Raw genomic sequence first — 14,794 nt, forward strand, 5'->3', positions numbered from 1 at the left:
TTTGCAGATGAGATAAGCTTGGTCTCTCATGTTTTAATGTATACCCAGAGTCAAGCCAGATGGTAATAGCTGACTATGCCACTATAATCCAGAGATGAGTGATGTGGAGAATTAGGAGAAATGTCTGGAGAAGAGCCCAGGTTACCTCTGCAGTAGTTCTCTCTTTATCTTAGGCTCAGTATCCTAAAACAGAAGGACATCCAGTTAGTGATCAGAGGAAATATGTGATCACAGTTTCTGCATGCTTCCTTGACGGTATGAATCACGCTAGTGATATCACACATTTGTGATAGCTGACAATGTCTCCGGAGGTCACTGGAAGACAGCTCCTGCCTGAAAATACTAAGTATTATCCATCTGGAAGAAAACACCACCACAACAAGAGAGAGAGATTCCTTAAACATAATGTGGTTTTCCAGTGGAATTACTTCTTAACAACAGAGTATCACCTGTTTGATAAATACATTGCTACAAAGGTAACAACTAGGAAAAATCTTAATAAATAAATAAATAAATAAATAAATACTTATATTCCCAAAGGCAAAATAGTTCTGTGGTGTGAAGATATGACTCTCACCTGACACAGTGCCATTAGTTCAGCTGAAGAGAATTGCCTATGGGCAAACATCAAACCGTGATGGATTGGGTTATGTTTTTTTTTCCACCCAGGTGTTTCTTGAGTAACTTTTCATAAATCCTTGGAGATGAAAAATCAGGGAATAACTTAATCATGTTGCGTTATTAAAAAGATTTACTGAGAGCAGCACCAAGTAGATTAATTGGGTGGTCTTTAAAAAGCTTAAAATCTGGGGGTCACTTTGGTTGTGAAATCTCTTTGCATGGATTTTTTTTCCCCCCTATTCCACCAGTGTTGGGGGTAATAACTCTGCAAAGAAGAATATGTGTTTGGTGACTTATCATAATCTTTTAAATTACTAGTAACTGTCATATACTACATGCTATAACAAATGAAACTGATATACACAGTATGTTGGATAATGAAATGGTGCTAATTAGGAGACAGGAAAAATTATATCAGCCTCATATGACTGTCACAAGCGAAACCATGGAGCAGCCTAGGGAAAGGTTAGAAAAAGAGTTTCATGGTCTCTACATTGCCCAAAGGGGAAACCTCATAAAGCCTCACTATAAAATCTATCTGACAGATTTCCAGGCAGTAATTATATCTCTGATTTATATGTATTTAATATCACTTCTGCTTTTTATTTTTCCATAAAAGACTCTTGGAAGCTTCTTTTCATATTGTCGTTCTTTCTTTCATGGAAAGGGAGCCAGGGAGTTGTGATGTGACAGCATGTTCTCAGTGTTAGCAATAGACAAGGTGCTGTACTTTGTTTGTTTATTTATTCATTTAATTTAAATTAATTTTATTTATTTATTTATTTATTTTTAATCTTGGAACCATATTACAAACCACCTTCAACCCACAGTTCTTCACAGCTGTCCAGTGTGTAGTGTGTGTAGTTCTTCACAGATGTCCAGTGTGTAGAGTAATGCCTATACAAAATGGTGAAATACATTTTTGCTGTGTGAGACAGAGAGCTTAGAATGTAGCAAAGCTTGAGAACCTTTCTGCAAAAATAATCACCCTGTGCACTTAGCACAGATCTCTTAAGCTTTGAATGTCAGGCTGTGCAAAGTGTTCAGATTGGTAGGCCGTAGGAGAGGCATGGGCACCGCGGTGTCTCAGCAAGCATGCACTGCTGGGGTGGCCTCCTAATGAGGTCAACTGGCTGTGTCAGGCACTCAAAGCTGTGGAGCAGGAGAGGAGATGCAATCTAAGGATGGAAACGAGCAAAAAGGGAAACCATGAGGTGAGGGGAAAAGAGGTGGAAACACCTCAATGAAGTCTCACTTTCAGGGGCACAGGTTTGCAAATCTGTCACCCCCAAGGGTAAGAGGAGGGATATGGAGGGAGAGAGGCACTGTGTAAGGCAGAGATCATGTTTATTTACCCAAGAGGGGCAATCACATATTTCTACGGCTTATTAAAAAAACAGCACAGAAATGCCATTGGCCAACCTACCTTGCAAGATCATGTAGTGCTAAACACTGTGCTGGGATATCTGCAGGCCCTAACACAGAAGAAGAAATGCTGTATTCAGCAAGTGAGTCAAAGCAATGCAGCTCTGGTGACTTCTAGGGTTTGGTTCTACCAAGCTGAGGCTGCAAATTCCCTGAATGCTCCACAAGAGAGGTAGATTCTAGTACCCTGCCCTCAACCTGAAACCCTAAAACTGGAGGAAAGGATTTCTAGAGGATATAAAAAGGAAAGACAAAATTGCTTGGGATCCTGGGTCTGCACGCCAGTTCCGCTCCCTGGTAATCTCTTTATTCCTTTCAATGAAAGGGGGAGGAACGGATTTGTGTAGAACACAGAACAGGTAAATAGTGAAAACAGTCCTAGAGAAAACTTTCCACTAAAATTAATGTGAGGGTACATTATATCCAAAAGGTTCAAATAACATGAAGCATATTGTGCTCTACATTTACAAAGACATTGATAAAGGAGTCAGGACCAGATCAAAGAAAGGACCTACATGGACCATAGAATCACAGAATGGTTTGGGCTAGAAGGGACTTTAAAGCTCACCCAGTTCCAACCCCCCTACTATGGGCAGGGATGTCTCCCACCAGCCCAGGCTGCCCGAAGCCCCATCCACTCTGGCCCTGAACACTTCCAGGGATGGGGCATCCATGACTTCTGTGGGCAGCCTGCTCAGTGCCTCACCACCCTCTGAATGAAGAATTTCCTCCTAACATTCAATCTAAATCTTCCCTCTTTTGTTTAAAACCGTTCTCCCTTGTCCTATCACTATCTGTCTGTGTAAATAGTCACTCTCCAATGTTAAATCTGTACTTCAAACTGTGATGGTGTTCTTTCCCTGTCTTCTTCTCTCTCCACAGATGCCCAGATTCAGCTCACCTGTTCAGAGCATCCCAGAGCCTAAATGACAACAAGACTGTTACTGATACAGCTCGTAAAAAAAAAAAGTGGCATTGGGATAGTAGGTCTTCAAGGGAAAAAAAAAAAAAAAGTTTTTCAGTAGAAAAATGAAAACTCTGTTAAGTGGTGTCAATTTTATATCAAATCCAATTTTGTTTCGATTTTATTTCAATTTTATTTTTATTTCAATTTTATTTGTATTTTTATTTCAATCCTCTCTTCAATAACTATCAGCTATTTTTGGAGGCAAGTGCAGCAATCAATCTCCCTTATGTTCTTCCAAGTATCACCTGGGACATCAACGCAGTTGTCACAACCACTTGACACCCTGCTTTTTCTGAATACAAGGAAAAAACTCAGAACCTCTTTGTGTGTGTGTGTCCCTCTCTATGTTTCATATCTTGGTGATATATTTTCAGGGAGGTTCAAATCACAAGCTGGTAAATTGTATTTCCAGTGCATCAAAGATGTATCAGAAAAAAAAACAAATAAATAAATAAAAGAATTACTGTCCTATGGAAGTTCTGTTGTTGCAGTGGAGCATTAAGGTTATTTTGTACAGAATCTCAGATCAAACCCAGGAGAAATTATACTGAAAAACTTGTTATGCTGTGCTCCAAAATACTCTTGGCTCAGTGTTTCTCTCTAATCTACAACCGATTAACAGTCTCTACCTGGACTTGGTGGAGAAACAGCACAGAAAAAAAAAGAAAAAATATTCACCACTTTCAGCCGTGTATCCATGCTGTGGCATGACCAAAGTGTCCTCAAACTGAGCCACAATTTCCTCCTAGGAATGCAGATAATAAGATTACACCACCAAGACACTTTGTCTATTTATTTTTATTAGAAGAGGACATGGCATTGCTTCCCTACTAGAAACCTACAGGGAGCCTCCAGTCCCCTCTCAAGAAATGGGCAATGTAAATGGGGATCCTTGGTATTTCTGTACAAGGAGCTGCTGTGTTGTTTTGCCAGGAGTGTGTCAGAGTCCATCAGGCCTCTGTGGTCTACCTGGAGACCCGCAGAGGGGGTCTGGATGGTAGGTTGTTCCCACCAGCTGCCAACTATTGGCTGGGGACAAGAGAACAGATAATCTGGGCTGTGGATGAGACCCAGCCGAGGTGTCCACACACATCTAATTCTAGCAGTAGCTGCAACAGCTTATTTAAGAGAGGAGGAGATGGCAAAGCTGGAGTTACACCTCCAGCTGGCTGCAAGAAACATGACACACACACACAACATGACATTGCTTTTAGTACTTTCATCACTTCAGTGCAGAGAGAGGAGCAAGCTCAGCATGGGATCTTGCACTGTTTAGAGGAAACTGCCTTGTCCTGTGCAGTGCCAGATATACCAGCTTCTTATGCATGGCACAGTGTGTCCTTCCCCATGACCACACTGCCACTGTGTCTTCGAAGTTGTAGACATCATTATATCAGTGACTTCTAAGAAATACATCTGGCTGATTCCTAGCACGCAAAGAGCTTTAGTCACCGCACTCAGCACTAGGGTTTGAAGTATTAGATACACAAGAGAGGGGACAGAAAGGCAAGGCTCCTTTTCAAGGTGGATGGAGCTTCTGTCCAAGGGACAGATCAGAGACTCCAGCTCGTGCTAACTAAGTTGGCCAGCAACTCTTGTTCTTACTGGCATTTGAAGAAGTCAGTCTGGTGAATTGAAGGATGCTATAACACCTCTGCTGTGTTTCTTTATTTTCATATGCACTGAGGTCAGGCTCCATGGCTGTAACGGCTCTCACCCACATATGGCAGCTGCTTGAAATTGGATATCTGAGGTCAGTATTGTGTTTGTCCTCCCCATTTTGTTGACTTGCCAGTGAGATGATTAAATAGTTTGTGAAGCAGCTCCTGAACTACTACACTTTTTGACCCAATGGAAACTGAAATAAAAATTGGTTGATCAGCCTCATATATTTAAATAAATTCAAATTGTGTTGCACTGAGATGCAAACTGCAATTGTTCAGATGCTGCTTCAGACACTTCTTTAGTGGAGCAGCAACCTTGGAAGAGAGACAATATGGAGAGAGTGGAATTTCACAAATTCACCATCCAATTTTAATCAACTGCTGCAGGAGAGCTGGAGTTCATGTAACTTTGGGGTTGTGCTGTTGCGGCTGAGCTGAGACTCTGTCTCAATGATTTTGCATTCATGTTGCCAGCAGACTTTATTTTACACTGGCGAAACACCAGGTCTTTCCATAGTAAAACCACCCCGTGACATTGCTTCTGGAAGACAACCACAAAACCTAATCCCTTAATCCCACTTGAGAAAGCTGTTTTAAATGGGAAGCAGAGTTATGTTCACTTCCATACTCACATGGCTGATTCTGATCTCAGTTATGCCAGTGCAAATTGAAATGCACACTATAACAAGGCAAAATTTGCTCTTGATCTGGTCCAGATACTGTAATTCCCACCTGCGTACAAGGTGGCTCCATACCACACTGATAGATGCATCACAGACTCAAGAGATGATGCATATCACATTACTGGAGAAAACAGCATCTGAATTAAGAGCTATAATTTCAAAACCCCTATTTATTTATTTATTTATTTATTTATTTATTTATTTGCATTTCCTTCCCACTAATAGAGAGGGGCTAGGGCACTTAATTGTGGTATTAAAAATTCATACATATTCAGGATTGTTTCTGCTCACTTGGAACAAACTCTCAGATTTTTAGCACATGCCCTAATTGTTAAGCTATTCTCAGGTGGATTCCCCCCCCCCCCCCCCCCCCCCCACACACTAACTTATAGTCTACATAAGCAAATATCTTGTTGGCCTTCAGGACAAACAGGAGCAAAAGTGCCTCAATGGCCTAGCAATCAGCAATGAAATGGAGTCCCAGCATCAGAGTTCTTTTAAAAGATATTGCAAAGTGGTGTTTGCAGACTGTATGCCATGAATCTCAATTGAGGATTTTCACAATGGTGGACATCATCTGCTCATGAAAGCTTAAAAGGGCTGGATCACATGCTGAGTTTGTACATGAAAACACCTAGATAGTTTTCAACATAATGGGAAAAGGAGGCAATGAAAATCTAAGTTGCTTGGTCTCAGAAATGAGCAGGAGCAAAACCTTTGTCTTCCATCTCACTGCTTTGGTGTGGGTGTCATTAAGATGGATTCCTCTTCTTTTTCCTGTGCTTTTTCATTTTGTGTACAGAGCTTCTGTTGCTCACTATGTGTGTTGTATACCATGGAAAGGCAGAGAAAATTAGAGTCTCCAGAGAGAATAAGGAAATATATTCTGTGGTTCATAATGGACAGCGATGACATTTAAATAGTGTTTATAAAGTGTATGTAGGTCCTTGGCTGAAGTGAAAAGTCATTATAACTAATATTCTGTGGTGTCTTATGAGGTTATATTTTTTAATTTTAAGTATAGGTGTGTTTATAATTGTTTTTCCAGAAAAGCAGCTTCAAGCTAAGGCAGCAAACAATACATAGTTCTGCTGTTGCAACTCAATGTTGAAACTGTCAGTAACATCAGGACTCCATGTAGATGAATTCTTGAGCCCAGGAGGAAACTGAGATCTCACGTCTTGTTTCTAGTAATATATGTTTGTTTTTATTATATTTGTTGCTTTTACTCCATAGGATAGGATTCATTTCACCTTTAGCCATTAAAATTGAAGAAATGTGTACGTCCAGAGAGTGACTCAAAATTGTTTTCACCTACCTTTGAACCATATCTTAGAACAGGAGGAATCTCTTCCTTTCAAAGTGTCTTTTTAAGGCAGATGGTTTCCTACCTAAGAGTTTTAAATGAGTTTATTATTTGGATTAGTAATGCAAGATGGTTTCATAACTGATTTCCACAAGGCAAAACACACAATGTCATGGAAAATAGAACTTATTAATACTGAAGGCCAGATCTGATCAAACAGAATGCAGAGGAATGCTGTGACTAAACTGGAATCAGTCCCAATGCATGGTGATGCAACCTAGCACAGAATCAGAATGCTAGAAATGGGATAAAACTCATTGGTTCACTCTGTCTATTTCCTTGCAAATCTCAGGAGTTTTCCTTGTGAAATGATATGTTTTGCCTTATTTAAATGTGCTAAAGTGGGGGTCTTTCACTGCTGATCTTAGTACACTGTTTGCAGACAAAGTGATTTCATCATGATAAAGGATTACTAAAACAAGTCTGATCTAGAAGAGTACATGTATGACATTTCCACCTAAGTAATCACTCATTTTATTAAAAGGTGGTTGCAATGTGAAACTGTACTCCACAGATTTATGTTTGAACTATTTTGTACACTATTTCCTACTTGGTTCCAAGTAGTATTAGTGGACAATTAATAGGGACACTTGACACTTGTAGAATCACTTTTACGTTTTGCTTTCCAATGATGGCCATTTTAGTTACATTAATTATCCAAAGATCGGATTAAAACTGTTCTGTTCCGTTCTGTTCTATTCTATTCTATTCTAATTATCCTATCCTATCCCATCCCATCCCATCCCATCCCATCCAATCCCATTCCCATTTCAACTGCCATACAATAAATAACTTCTAAAAGTGCATTACTAGACAGCTCATTACTAGTCAGAGAAAAATCAAAATAAAATATTTGAAATAAATTCCCTTGCCTATAAGCTTTTTTTTTTTTTTGCTTTTTTTTTTTTTCCAGCAATGCCAAATGTAAATTTGGAAATTGTGTCTCCATGCAATGAGAGATTAGTGAAAGTACCACCACCAAAAACAACAAATAGAAAAAGATCTACACAAATTCTGGCATTTTTATTCCCACTGGAAAATGATTTCAGAAAACCAGGAAAGATTTTAGTAAAGAAGTCAATACTGGTAGATTTTATTTGTATATTTTTTCATGATTTTTATCAACATCTATAAGCAGCTTTTGTTTAATTATTCATTTGGACTTGCTTTCCTGTAACCTGATTTTGTGTGAAACAAAGAGATTTACAGGAAGTAAATGAATCAGTAAATCACAATAAATCACTTAAAATCACATTTTATTAAAAGCCTATAAAATATTGATTTAAATATCCAAGGGAAATGTAATAGATGAAGTTAGATCCTCTCTTAGTACTGCATAAGAATATATAGGCCACCTAATCTAAAAGTTATACTTTCTTTGCTATTTTCATAGCAGTGCTCTTAAATTTGGGAGAAAAAAAAAGTCTCTCATTAAGACAATTAAAGTTTGGAAGCCCAACTCTCATTATTTTTAAGTTCTTTGTCCATAAATCAGTTCATTTCAACACTTCAAATGACCATCTTCTTCAAACAAAATTAAACTAATGGAGTCATGACCATACTTTTGTCATGGGAAAACATTATGAAACATTTTTTTACATGCTTTTGTCACCGCTGTCACTAATTATTGGTATGAATAAGAGCACATAATGCATGCTAAGCAACAACTTCTCTCTATTCCAGGCTACAGAATAACCACCTGAAGAGGAAAATCCTAAATATTGCTTCTTGTTCTAAAAACATAGTCTTCTCGGTGGTGGTGTTTAGGAAGACAATGCATTCGTTACCCCAATGAAGAAAGATGTCGTTTAAAGAAATCAGCCTTATTATATTCCAATGACAAGCATAATTAAGAATGCCTGTCTCTGAAAGGCATAAGAATAGAAGGAAACCTTTTGTTCACCTGAGCACACTACCATCCTTGACCCATCCAAGTAATTTAAGCCCTGGCTGAATTGGACAAGGACAGGTGTAATTGGGCCCCAGTCTCGGCTGCTTCCAGCCTTGCAATTACCCTAATAAGGCTGTCTGTGGAGGGGTCAGTAGCTTATGGCCAGTTTGCCTGGAGCCTTCTCTGGCTGTCAACAGAAGGAGAACAAGGAGTCCATTGGGTCATAGCAAGAGACGAAATGAATGCTAGTAATTGATCTAGTGACAGCAGTGTCTGTCCTGAGACAAGGGAAATGGGCAGCTGCAATGAAAGAATTGATGCCAAAAGAGAGAGAGAGAGAGAGAGAGAGAAAGAGAGAGAGAGAGAGAGAGAGAGAGAGAGAGAGAGAGAGAGGGGACCCAAAAAAACTGGATTGTTTTTGAAGATATGGCATGGGGGGATGTTATTTTACTTTTAAAGGGCACAAAGTTATGTTTTAAATGTGAACATTTCATTCATCTTTGCACACTAATGTTGGCATCTTTGTTCATTTCTGTGAAATGAACAAAAATCCTTTCCACAGGATTTTTAACTTTGCTCTCTTAGTACACTTCCTTCCAAAATACCGAAGGGCATTTGCAGCCCATGGCCGTTGTGATAGGTAAGGATTCGTAGGTAATGCTGACAGATGGCAATTGGATCTTTCTAGAAAGGCTCTGGACCTACCCTTGAAAATGCTTTCCCAGTTGGTGGTGTGGTTCAGAGTGTATGTTCTGAGCCTCATCATTTCAGGTGGGCTGAAATGTACTTTTAACTAACCCCTCCATCTCTCTGTTCCTGTGACAGATTTTAATTAAACATAGTCTTTAATCAATTAAATGGCAGCTGCAAGTAATGTGTTAGTGCTCTGAATGTATCTTTAGAAATACCCAAACTTGCAGAAAATGCAAGTTCAGGAACCAGCAGGGAAGAGACTGCCTTTCATCCTTCCTTTGAATTCCATGAAATTTCCTGTCTGGGTCTACACATCAATATCTTGCCTAGACATAAGAGACAGACTTCCAAAAACAATTCATCCCCCCTCCCTTTTCTATCACCATGGTAATTCAGGGTAATAGAAATAATAATAATAATAAATACTGAAGCTGGAGTTAAGGATTGCAGCTCTAAAGCTTGAAAATCCCTACTTATTGCTGGCAGAACCTATATGTTTAGAAAGGGTGCAAAGGGTGTTGATAAAGACCATTGCTTATCATCACTTTGACTGCAAGACTAGTTTAAAGCATAGATATCTCTGTGCATAAATAAGCTTATGGTTACTTGTAATAATAATAACAATGATAATTGTTATTACAGTTTATAGTTGACGTTAGAGACTTGTTGCACTTTCTTACAAAGATGTAACAAATGAAACACACTTACCCTCTCTTAGAAATCCATAATACATTGTTTATCTACAAGCTAATCAGCCTAGAATTTCCTTAAATGCATTTTTACTAAAAAAAAAAAATTAAAAAAAATGACTGGGAAGAATGAGAGAAAAGAGATATCATTACAGAAGTAAGAAATGAGAACGGAGATACCAGAGGGTTATGGCTGGCATTACCAAAGCTAAAAAGGTGGATGTCTAAGCCTAAAGTGCTCACCCCAGCTGTTCTCTTTATTCACTAGAGAGGAGGCAACAGCTACAGGTAGTTGATTCAGCAACAGGCAGTTGATTCAGTTCTAGCAGGGCAGCCAACAAAGTGAATTACAATGAATTCTGCCTGAAGAAATTTCTTTCTCTTGACCCTATCAAAGAGCTAGCTCAGTTGTAGACAGTGAATCTAGAAGGACTAAGACAGGTTGGCAGAATCCTGCTTCTAACTAGTGCATGGTCGAAATGAAAGTCTGTGGCATGGCCAGGCCCAAGACTGGCTTTTTTACTGCTCACTTTTGAATGAACCTGAAGAAGCTAAGCATCTTTTCAAGGGCACAAGAGCTGTTAGCAGAAACAGGGAGCAATACAACACACTACTTCTTATTTCACAACTTTTGTCATTACGATCTACATGGAGGTCCACAGCTATCAAAATGATGAGACCTTCCAACACTTCTCACATAAGCATTTCCAGTAGCATGACAAACTTCAGTGCTACAGAGTGAGAGCTTCCATCTTATAACCACTTGAGTTTAGCCATGCACAGAGTCTCTGTGAGCTTAGTGCCATTGCTGCTGATAACCCTGTAACTGGTGATCTGCCTGGTGGGGAGCCCACCACTTGAGGCATCACCTTGGAGAACTAGACAGGCTTGCTTTGAGATTGCGCTATGGCTCCATGGACCCTATAGCTGCCATTGCACTGCCAAAGGAAGCACATGATAATAATTTAAAAAAAATGTTGGCATGCAATATTTTTCTTTTTCTCATCTTTCTGCCACAATGCCAAGGAAGTTGGAGAGAACGCTGGCTACCATAATGATGGATTTATGACTACTGCTGACGCCGTTTTTTCTTTTGTGAATCAGAAGTTTTAAAAAGCAGGTGTGTGTCTTCTGTACAAATAGCCTGTATGAACAGAGTGCATTAGGATGCAATCCACATGTTGGGGCCCATGCTGAGCTCAGTTCAGAAATCATGTATTTTTCCACTAGTACAAAACTCACACACTAGTCAGACATCAGAACCCCTTGTGCGCATTAAACACACTGAACAGAGTCTCTCTTCCCTATCAAACACATCTGGGAGCTGGAGAAGAATGTAATTTTGGGGACTCCAGCTGTGGTTTCATTTTTCACAGGTTTTATTCAAAGAATTCTATTCAGGTGCTCATTTTTTACCTAAAACAGTATTTTATTTTAGAATACAGACCAGATTTGGAAAGCAAACTTACTTTCAGATGACACATTTGACTTCATCTCTCTGGTAGCGTAAATTAGTTGAATTAACTTTTCTGGACATAAGGAATATATTTTCTGGTGCAATCAGGTGCTAAAAGCCTTAGACTGAGATATACAAACCTGCCCAAGAAACCCGGCACCAATAGAAACCTCACCCCAAATTTAGATTTCTTATTAATGTAATTCTGAAATGAAAAGATTTAACATACAGGGTTTGCTGTCCATATTTTCAGAGGTATTTCAAAAATTTAAGACAATGTCCTGAAACCCACATTTAGTGAGGGAAAGAGTTTACAAAGGAGATCCAAGGAAGGGAAAGGCTTGGTGAATGATTTACTATTTACCATGTTGAAGATGTCACCTTAAAAATTAAAAACCCACACAGTAAATACAAACAAAAAAAAAGAACATAAGTACAGCAGTAGATAATTTAATGTTTGGTCAAAAGTACCACTAAATTGACATACCAAAGAGGGAATTAACAGAAATGGAAGAATATGGAAACAAAAGCAGTACAGATTTAGAAAGTACCATTGAAGGGAAACCATACGAACATTGAAATGGCCTTTAACTCATTAGGAATGTGCAGATTGGATTCCAAAGTAGCCATTTTCTGTACTAAGCGTTATTACAGCATGTTGCAGCTTCAGGGGAGCCAGACCATGAGCACTGTCAGTTAGGCACTGGGTCCAGTTTTTGCTTTTTGTTTTCCTCAATTTTTCTACCAGAAATCAGACTTTCACTTTTTGTGAACTTTTCTCATTAAGTTAGAGATTTTCTCACAAAGAGATCATCTCCTGTACCTGCACTGTACCTCAGACAAAAAGGACCCCCATATCGTGGTCAAAACTCTCACAGTTGCTGTAGGAACAACATAGCTGAATCCCACATGGAATTTAGTTAGTGCACATATTGATCGTATCAATGTGATACATCTGACTGCCAATGTATACACAATAAGAAATAGCCATGATGTCTCTCTTTTTTTCCACTGGCCTATGTTCAAGTTTTCCAAAACATCTAAAGCTGGTCTGTTAACAACCGCTAATGAATAAGTAGGAATGATTTTAATAGAATGACATATAAACTGCTTTTCTTCCCTTAATTTTTGTAGTAGAAGACATAGAATGAAGATATTAAGTACACATGAAATAACCACGTTGATCATTTATATTCTCATATTTATGAACATTCAGCAATGCTAAATCTCACTTTATATCAAGTACTAATTCAAGCTAAATATACCTAATTTGCCTGGGAAAACATTATTTTTTTCAGTGGGGAAGCCTACAAACAGAAACTTAAGCAAAGTGACTTTAATAACAAAAACTGCGTGATGGCAGACTTCAAATAGGCCTATCTGTGTTTTTTTATTGTCCTCAGAGATATTGTTGTAATTTACATTAACAAGCAGTGAAATGACATCTCTTAATCAATAAAACTACAGTTTAACACATTTCATTTACTCTTCAATTATTTAAGAAGCTAGAACATTATTGAAGTCACTGGAATGTTCCTCCTTAAAATCAGCAAGAGACAGATTAAATGTTATATACTGTACCCACCATAAAAACGCAATCCTCTGTCCACCTTTCACATTAGGTTAATTTTGTTATCACTTGTGTCTCTTTTAAATCCCTTAACAGTTGCACTGCATGTAGAGATAGTCCAAGCTTAAGGACTTAAAAATTCTGATCTTATTTATGATTCCATCTAGAAATCCATTTAAGAACAATTCTAACACTTTCAGATGCGGGAAAAGAAAATAATAGTATAAAGAACAGGTAGACAGAGAACTGAACTTTCTCTGTCCGTCTGAGCCAGACAGGAAGAGCCAAACCTGGCCCTGAAACTCTATACCTCCATCCATATACTGCTGACCACAAATAGTCATCCTATGGTGTACACAAGTAATAGTTATCTTGGAGAGGTAGCAGTGGGGCTTTTGTGACTTACATGAATCCACAGAAACCTACAGTCAGTTTTTCTGCCCCTGTTTGTACATGTATTATAATAAAAAAGTTTTTATTTTCTTTTTTTTTTTTTTTTCATTCAGATTGCAAATTCATGGCTACTTGTTCTGTGAGCTTCTCAAAATTGCATTTTATCTTCATTGTTCAGTGGGTGGTCCCCTCCACCATTATTTATTACCTGCTGATGACAGAATGATTGGTTTCCTTCTGGGCTTTTCCTTGGTTTTCCTTACTAAAGGTTGGATATATTCCAGCAATTATTATTATTTTTTCTCAGAATCTTCTGTTTTTTTCAGCACTCACCTATTGCTGGAAGAGTATGTTTCAGCTCACAGGTTAAGGCATCTATTTTTAGGTTTTGTGTGTGCAGGTGTCTCCAGGCAAAGTATTTGAGCTTGCCAGGTAAATGGAGATCCAGACTGCACAGCTGTTGGAGCCTACAGGTTGATGGCACACATAAGTCTCTGTTCCTTGCTCTTTCTGAACTCACTGAAGACATTGTAGGGATAACAGGGAGCCCACAGACTCCAGAATGGCAACCTTAAACCACCTACTTCCCTGCCATTTCAGTTCAATATAGGCTGAGCCATAGCAATGGCTCTTTGTCATTTGAGTGTACTGGGTTAAAATAAACAGGATCCACCAACCTAAAGCTGCTAAAGTAATGGCTTAGTGACTCCTTAATAATTCCTTCTGGCCTTCCCAGTTGAAATTTGAAAATTACAGATAATTTCAAGCAACAGAAAAGGAGTCTTGCAACAGGAGGTGCTGTATAGTATTAATAACAGGCTTCATTAACACATCCACTTATCCTGCATAAGACAGATGCATTAGGTTAAAAAAAAAAAAAAAGAAAGAAAGAAAACACAAGATTCAGAAGATTAGAGACATGGAGATGTGGTGCAACAGGTATTAGGTAAATATATAAGCAAATTGTCCACAAAACTCTAAAAAATAGTTCAGCTTTTTAAAATCCATGTTTTAAGCTGTAAATAATGGACTCATGGGAAGGTCACATATATTCTAGTAGTTATGAAAGAGTTTTGTGCAAAAATCTATAAATCAAATAAATAAGCTAAGATCTGGAGTTTGTGAAATATGGCAGGGCTCTACCCAGGGCAAGCAAATTATCTTTCTGTACTATGGCTATGAAGGTATCTCATAGACTTCACTGATGAACTGATAGTTAGGTAACATCATAGAGAATTGTTTTAAAAATTACTTGCTTTAAAAAAATACTCTTACTTTAAAAAATACAAACCGTCTGATCAGACCAAATTCACCAGAAACATAGTAAGATCTATTCTTTGGATGTGCAAAATCCACAAACTAGATTTTGTCTGGTT

This window comes from Anser anser, assembly GCF_964211835.1.
Source record: "Anser anser genome assembly, chromosome: 1".
NCBI classification, from domain to species: Eukaryota; Metazoa; Chordata; class Aves; order Anseriformes; family Anatidae; genus Anser; species Anser anser.